We start from the raw sequence: 8693 nt of genomic DNA, 5'->3' as shown, positions 1-8693 counted from the left end.
TGAACTTAGTATTTCACTATGCTGTAAAAATAGGAAACTTGGTTTAAAAATATATATTGTTTCAGGATTTTGTTAAGGTACCTATGTTTATCTCTATTTATATACATGATTTAAATTTTATGTCTCAAGCATATAAAAAACTAATTTTGAAATTTAAAATAAAACTAAACTGCAATAATTTCTCCCCTTTCTATTTTCTTACTCAGCTCAGTATCGATAATAGGATGTTATTAAAAGGGAATAAAGAAGAAGAAAAAGAAACTTCAGGGATTCTTAATTCTCAGATACATATAATTTTGTATATTTTATATATAATTTTTATATATTATTAGATGTATATATGCAGATGGTCCCTGACTTAACGATGGTTTGGCTTAATTATTTTTCAACTTTACAATGGTGCAAAAGCATTATGCATTCAGTAGAAACCGTACTTCCAGTACCCATAAGACCATTCTGTTTTTTACTTTCGGTTTTAGTACAATAGTTGATAAATTACGTAAGATATTTGACACGTTATTATAAAATAAGCTTTTTGTTAGATGATTTTGCCCAACTGTAGGCTAATGTAAGTCTTCTGGACACATTTAAGGTAGGTTAGGCTAAGCTGTGATGTTCGGTAGGTTAAGTGTATTAAATACGTTTCCAGCTTACGGCATTTTTAATTTATAATGGGTTTATTGGAACATAACCCCATTGTGAGTCAACAAGCATGTGTACATATATATTAAAAAGGTATATACTTAAATTTCCAAATAAAGACCTTTTTTCATTTAAGTGATTATAGATTGGTTTATAACTTAATTTCACACATATATATTCTATAGCTGGGTGAATTTGGATTCTCTGGAGAAATAGAACCAATGGGGTGTGTATGTATAGAAAGATTTATTTTCGAGACTTGCCTCACATGATTATGGAGGCAAGTCCAAATTTGCAGGATGGTCCGGCAGGCTGGAGACCCAGTGAAGGGAAGAGCTGATGTTGAGTTCAAGTCTGAAGGCCATTTGGCTGGAGACCCAGAGAAGAGACTACAGTTCAAGTCCGAGGGGTATGTGCTGCAGAATTTCCACTTGCTGGGAGAGGTCAGTCCTTTGTTCTGTCTAGGACTTCAGCTGATTGGATGAAGCCCCCTCATACTAGAGAGAACAATTTGCTTTACTTAAAATAGAAAAAGATAAGAATGGAAGTGAAAAAAAAAGACTAGTTTGTCCACTTGATAGTCCAGGTAGGAAATACAACTACAAATGGAGGCAGTGGTAGTGAGAATGTAGAATGATAATTGGATTCAAGATGGTGTTGTAGAGAAGCAGTGTGGTCAGAAGCTGCTGTCAAATAAGATGTGGGACTCTGATGTTAGTGGATAAGTGGTGGTGGTAACAGAAAACAGGAGGAGTGGAGGTATTTCAGTTTTGATGAACACCTTTATTCAAGTACCTTTGGGGTGTCCAAAAATAAATCTGTTTATCAAACTTTTATTTTGTAAGGAAAATGTAAGACTAATTTGTAATCCTATTCCAGTAAGCACATTTCCCCCCTATCATTACTAAAAAAGTGACCTTGTTAGTCAAATGTTTATAATCATAGCCTTGATTTTTTCATTTTTCACTATTAGCCATAATATGCCCTTCGTATGTCTAGGTCCTTCAAGTGTGGTCTTTTGATTGAATCCAAATTTTACAGAACAAATCCTTTTATTAAAAGGGGTGCAACAGAGAAAGAAGAAGGTTTTCTTGCCTCCTTTGGTGCCGAAAAAAGAACAATCTTGAAATCAGAAGGCCGCAGGTTCCTTACCCCTGGAACAAAGATGGCAAAACAATTAGGTTTTGTCTCCCCAAGTAAGGTATTGGTGGAAGGGAACTAATGTTTATTGATTTGCTAGGTGCTTTACCTCGGTTATGCCTCTCGATGTTACATAGTTTAGCACGATGGTTAAGATTGTACCATCTGTAGTTAGACTATCTGAACTCAAATCTCAAATTTTATATAAATGTTAGACCTTGGCAAGTTTATGACTCTGGGAATATTTTGTTTAGGTATTGCTTTTTAAATTTTTTTTATAATTATGTAAAATACGTAGATCCAAAAATCAAATCTACAAAACAAAATGTATTTTAAGAAATCTAGCTGCCTGCTTTGGCCTGTCTCACATCTGAGGCCGTAAGCCTCTTTCTCCTAAGGAGGACCAGCCCATTGAATGCAGCTCTATCCAGAGCTAGAAGCGAAGGGAAGTAGACAGATTTGGAAGGACTTGAGACCGAGAACAATGATCTTATTAATTTGAAGGTGGCGAGGCTCAAATCAATGAGCATATAGTTGAACTGAACACATCATCAATCAACTAGATGTAATTGACATGTATAAAACAATAGCAGAGTACACATTCCTGTCAACTTCACACATTCTTTTCAACTTCACATGGAACATTCACCAACATAGACCACATTTGAGGCCACAAACACGTTAACAAATGTAAATGAATAGAAATCATACAAAGTATTCTGTCAGACCGCAATGGAATTAAACTAGAAATCAATAACAGAAAGATAGCTAGAAATACCCCAGAAGAGTTGGAGATAAACAACACACTTTTAAATAACATGAGTTGAAGTCTGAAGAGAAATTTAAAAATTTTTTTAAACTCATGAAAATGAAAACACAACTTACCAAAATTATGGATAGAGTAAAAGAAGTGCTTCAGGGGAAATTTCTCACATGGAATGGATTACAGTAGAACAGTCAGAAGACCTGAAAATCAATCATCTAACTTTCCACCTTAGGAAACTAGAAAAAAAGAAAAAGAAAAAGTTATACCCTAAATAAGCAGAAGAAAATAAACAAAAATGAGAGCCGAAATCAATGAAATTGAAAACAGAAAATTAATAGAGAAAACCAAGGAAACCAAAAGCTGGGTCTTTGAGAAGATCAATAAATTGATAAACTTCTAGCCAGGCTAACAAAGAAAAAAGAAGATGTGAATTTCTAGTACTAGAAATAAAAGTCATCACTACTGATCCCACTGACATTAAAAGGATAATGAAGGCATATTACAAAGAAATCTATGCCCACAAATTTGAAAACTTACATGAAGTGGGCCACTTCCGTGAAAGACACTATCTACCATAACTCACATGAGGAGAAATAGATAATCTGAGTAGGGCTATAATTATTAAATAAAAGGATCATTTATTAATTACCTTCCAAAACAGAAAGCCCCAAGCTCTGCTTCACTGGTGAACTCTACCAAATATTTAAAGAAAAATTTTTTCCAAGTCTCTGCAATCTCTTCCAGAAAACAGAAGCAGAGAGCACACTTCCTAACTCATCCTATAAAGCTAGCATTACCCTAATGCCAAAACCAGACAAAAACGTTACAAGAAAGAAATACTACAGATCAATATCTCTCATGAACATAGACATAAAAATCCTCAACAAAATATGAGCAAATTGAATCCAACAGTGTGCAAAAGGAATTATATGCCATGACCAAATGGGATTTATTCCAGATTTGCAGGCTGGCTCAACATTCAAAAATCAATTAATTCATCACATCAACAAGATGAAGAAGAAAAATCATATGGTGATATCAATAGACACAGACAAAGCATTTGACCCAATCCAGCACCAATTTATGACAAAAACTCTCAGCAAACTAGAAACAGAAGGGAACTTTCAAAATTTGAAAAAGGACATCAACAAAATATGTATAGCTAACATCATGCTTAATGGTGACAAACTGGATGCATTCCTTCTCAGATTGGGAACTGGGCAAAGATACCCCTTCTCACCATTCCTATTCCACATTGTACTGGAAGTTCTAGCTAATGCACTAAGACAAGAAAGGGAAATAAAGGTATATAATCTTGAAAGGAATAAATAAAACTGTTTTTGTTTGCAGATGGCATCATTGTCTACGTAGAAAATCTTAAATAATCAAAAAAAGCACTGCTGGAACTAATAAGTAATTATATAGCAAGTTTGTAAGATACCAGGTTAATATGCAAAAGTCCATTGCTTTCCTGTCTACCAACAATGAACAAGTGGGATTTAAAATGTAAAACAATATCAGTTGGGAACAGTGGCTCAGGCTTCTAATCCCAGCACTTTGGGAGGCCAAGGTGGGAGGATCGCTTGAGGCCAGGAGTTCAAAATCATCCCGGGCAACATAGCAAGACTCTGTCTCTACAAAAATTTTAAAAATTAGCAGTGTTTGCTGGCACACACCTGTAGTCGTGGCTACTATGGAGGCTGAGGCAGGAGGATCACTTGAGCCCAGGAATTTGAGGTTATGGTGAGCTAGATCATTTCACTGCTTTCAGTCTGGGTGACAGAGAAAGACATGCATTAAAAAAACAAAACAAACAAACAAAACCCAGCATAATAACATTTACACCGTCATCCCCCAAAATGAAATAGTTTTAAATCTAACAAAATATGTATAAGATCTATATGAGGAAAAACTTCAAGACTCTGAAGAAAGACATCAAAGAAGATCTAAACAAATGGAGAAATAGTCTATGTTTATGGATAGGAAGACTGAGTATTGTTAAGATATCAATTCTTTCCAACTTTAGATTGAACTCAATCTGAATCAAAATTCTAGTAGGCTGCCTTGTGGATGTTGATGTGAGACTGCTTCTAAGGTTTATACTGCAATGCAGAAGACCAACAATAGCCAACACAATATTGGAGAGAAATGAAATTAGAGGACTGATAATCCCCAGCTTCAAGATTTGATATAAGCTACAGTAATCAACAAAGTGTGATGTTCGAGAAAGAATGGACAAATAGATCGACGGAACGGATTAGAGAGCTCAGAAATAGATCCACACAAAGTCAACTGATCTTTAACAAAGGGGCAAAGGCAAGTCGATAGAGAAAGGATAGTCTTTCCACAAATGGTGCTGGAACAACTGCACATCCACGTGCAAAACAAAATCAAATCTAGACACAGAGCTCACACATTTCAGGAAAAATAACTCAAAATGGATCGTAGACCTAAGTGTCAAATGCAAAAGTATACAACTTCTAGAAGATAACATAGCGGCCTTATGGGCATCATTAATCTCATAGCCACACTATGTCTAATGTAGTATACTACAGTGGGATCCTATAAGACAAAAAACCCCCAAATTATCAGAGGACTCAGAACTCCTCCCCCACGTTCCCAAGCCTTGACAACAAAGCTATTAATTAAGGACTGTATTTTGCTGCACTGACAGAGGGGGTGCCATTTAACAAGGAACCTGGTAAAAATATAGTAGTTCCCCCCACTTATCCACGGTTTCACTTTCTGCAGTCTCAGTTACCCAAGGTCAACAACGGCCTGAAAATATTAAATGGAAAATTCCACAAATAAATAATTCATAAGTTTTAAATTGCACACTCTTCTGAGTAGCACGATGAAATCTCATGCACTCCTGCTTTGACCCGTCTAGGATGTGAATCATCCTTTTGTCCAGTGTATCCTGCTGGCCCATTAGTCACTTAGCCACCTCAGTTATCAAATTGACTATGGCAGTATCACAGTGCTTGTGTTCAAGTCACCCTTGTTTTACTTAATAATGACCCCAAGCTGCAAGAATAGTGATGGCAATTCAGATATGCCAAAGCGTGCTTCCTTTAAGGGCAAAGGTGACAGTTCTCCTCAACTTAATAAGGAAAGAAAAAAATCACATGCTAAAGTTGCTAAGATCTACAGTAAGAACAAATCTTCTACCTGTGAAATTGTGAAGAAGGAAAGAGAAATTCATGCTAGTTTTGCTGTCACACCTCAAACTGCAAAAGTTACAGCCACAGTGCATGCTAAGTGCTTAGTTAAGATGGAAAGGCATTATATTTGTGGGTGGAAGACATGAACAGAAATGTGTTCTGATTGACAGCAATTGTGTTCCCTACTGTCTGCCGATTCAGGCATCCACTGAGGGTCTTGGAATGTACCATTCAAGGCTCTACTGTACCCAAATTTCCATGACATAAATAGGCAAACAAAACAAAACAACTAAAGCTATACAGAACTAGCACATGAAGGCAACAGAAAACAAGACTACCTCCGTTGATGACACTCCCTACACACATGCACACCATGCACACGCAGAAGCCATATGACAGAGCAGTAAATTATAGCACAATATTCCAAACTGGGAAAATTGATCTTGGACACTTAAAACTATTAGACTTTTAAAATAAGAAAAAACCTTCAAGAACTTAAGCAAAAAAAAAAAAAAGATCAAATAACATAAAAAGGCATGAGAAATAGTCTGACATCAAACTTCCCCCAAAACAACATATGGAGGAAGGTATTAAGGAGATAACTTTTCTAAAATTCTTAAGGAAAATATACCTAAGTTTCCTCCATGTAACCAAGGATTTTATTTGCATCAAAGGTATTCTTTGCATATCAACAAATAGTTTTTTTTGGAATTTAAATGATCGTTGGGGACAGTGATTATCTCATAAAAGGGTCTATTCAGGTGTGGTTACATTCTTGGTCTTTTCCCCCTTGATGGAAAATGAGATAAGAGAGAGAGGAACAGGACAACCTTGGCCCCTCCTATGTTTAAGTAGATGTGGGAAAAGTCTCTTCCAAAGCCTATTGATCTCTAAGGGTTTTTAATTGGAAATATTCATTATACCAGGTAGCCATATTTGGGGGTGAAATTCCCTGTGCTCCTTCAATCTTATGCCAGAAAGTAAGAAAGTGCTCAGAGAATGATGGCAGCATGTCAAAATGACTCGTGAACCAAATTGAAGTCACTCCCACTGGCCAAATCTGTGACAATTTGATGATCTAAACCAAAGCTAGTAATGGACTATAACTTATTGATTAAAATAAGAAGCCATGAACCCATACTATTATAAATAAACAAATAAAGAAAGAAAGAAGGAAAAGCTTTTTCTTATGGTAGAATCTCATTTAATGAACATAGAAGGAATGACAGAATTTAAAAATCCATTAGTAATTATTATGCTCATCAATGATTCAGGCAAGAATCATCAATAGATACTAAAACTAGGGCAAAAGTTCGATGATTTATACAATATTTATATAGTCTTGTAGCATCTCTTCACAAATACATATTAATTGCAGAGGGAAAACTAGTAACCCTCACATGGAGAAACCTGGCTGACATCACCTTAATGAGTAATCAAAGTTATCATGATTGTTATAATGTACTTCCTAATATAGAACAGTGAGGAAAATACAACATCACGTATATGGTGTTCTGCAGTGAGGTGTGAGTGTGCCACTGCACTCCAGCTCTGACAACAGACATCTCTGTTGTCTCTCTGTGATGCACACCTGAGCTGCGACTCTTCTCTGCTCTCCTCAGTCCGATGTCCTACCTTCCAGCTGCGATGGGCCCACAAGCGCTGTCTTTAGTTGGCCATCTGGGCTCTCTCCCCTAGATAGTGATTGTTCTGATGGATCGTGGCAAAGTAAATTGAAAACCTTCTGGAAAAGATTCAATATTTTAGATGTCATTAAGAATATTCATGATTTATGGGAAGAGGTCAAAATACCAACATTAATAGGAGTTTAGAAGAAGTTGATTCCAACTCTCCTGAATGACACTGTGGGGTTAAGGACTTTAGTGGAGGTAGTAACTGCAGATATTGTGGAAACAGCAAGAGAACTAGAATTGGGAGTGGAGCCTGAAGATATGACTGAATTGCTGCAATCTCATGATAAATCTTTAATGGATGAGCAGTTGCTTCTTATGGATAAGCAAAGAAAGTGGTTTCTTGAGATGGAATCTACTCCTGGTAAAGTTGCTCTGAATATTGTTGAAATAACAACACAAGATTTAGAATGTTACATAAATTTAGTTATAGAGCAGTGGCAGGGTTTGAGAAGACTTATTCTGATTTTGAAAGAAGTTCTATGTGGATAACATGCTATCAAACAGCATCACATGCTAGAGAAATCTTTCATGTAAGGAAGAGTTAATTGATGTGGCAAACTTCATTGTTGTTTTAAGAAATCGCTACGGCCCAGCAACCACCATCCTCCATCATCCAGATGATTGTTAGCATTTTTTAGCAATAATGTATTTTTTAATTAAGGCATGTACATTTTTTAGACATAATGTTATTACATACTTTATAGTATGGTATAAACATAATTTTTATATGTACTGGAAAACCAAAAGATTTGTGCGACTCACTTCATTGTGATATTAGCTTTATTATGGCAGCCTGGAACCAAACCCACGATATCTCCAAGGTATGCCTTTATTTTCCAAACTTCCTTGTAGGTAGGTATAGGCGTGGGACCAGGTTATGGCCAAAGAAATGTGAGCAAAGTTGATGAGTGCCACCTTGGGCCATGCTCTTTTCTTCCTCTCTCCCTTTCTGTTGACTGCAATGTAAATGTGGCAGTGAGACATTTTGGATCATGCATATATGACTGTAAACCTGAGGGATGGTAGAATAAAAAGAAGGAAGGAGCCTGTACTCTTGACAGTTTCATAGAGTTGCAATACCAGCTAAGACTTTAATGTGAAAAAGAAGTGGACTTCTATCTTGTGTTGGCTAATTTTATTTTGGGTCTCCGGCTTTGGCTATCTATTTATCTTTATCTGTGTATCCACCCACTTTATAGGCAAGTTCTATTGGCACTATCTCTAAAATATATCTTGAATTTGACTGCTTTGCCCCTAGCACTTTGGTACACTCAACCATCATCTTTT

The sequence above is a fragment of the Lemur catta genome, chromosome 5 (assembly GCF_020740605.2).
Source record: "Lemur catta isolate mLemCat1 chromosome 5, mLemCat1.pri, whole genome shotgun sequence".
NCBI lineage: Eukaryota > Metazoa > Chordata > Mammalia > Primates > Lemuridae > Lemur > Lemur catta.
This window is presented reverse-complemented; position numbering follows the sequence as displayed.